At 39.9% G+C, this 203-nt stretch overlaps 1 protein-coding gene across 6 annotated transcripts in view; it reads left to right on the top strand.

The window, feature by feature from the left end:
- RBBP5 (RB binding protein 5, histone lysine methyltransferase complex subunit) overlaps positions 1-203 on the top strand; it is a 13,989-nt gene that overhangs the window by 9,470 nt on the left and 4,316 nt on the right. The gene's annotated exons all lie outside the window — the stretch shown is intronic.

The following is a 203-nucleotide window of genomic DNA, read 5'->3' as shown; positions in this document are numbered from 1 at the left end:
AATTCCCATTTTCCCCTGCTAACTCACCCAGAATTTCATGATTATTCCCACATTTTGTGGATAACTCACCCAGAATTCCCATTTTTCCTGCTAACTCACCCAGAATTTCATCATTCACACATTTTAGGGATAACCCACCCAAAATTCCCACTTTTTCCTGCTAACTCACCCAGAATTTCATCACTATTCCCACATTTTGTGGA

This window comes from Corvus kubaryi, unplaced genomic scaffold (assembly GCF_017639235.1).
Source record: "Corvus kubaryi isolate FWS band 111438036 unplaced genomic scaffold, C.kubaryi_AGA036_p1.0 split1-37355, whole genome shotgun sequence".
Classification (NCBI taxonomy): Eukaryota; Metazoa; Chordata; class Aves; order Passeriformes; family Corvidae; genus Corvus; species Corvus kubaryi.
The sequence above is the reverse complement of the archived record's forward strand: the minus strand, read 5'-3'. Positions and strand labels throughout refer to the sequence as shown.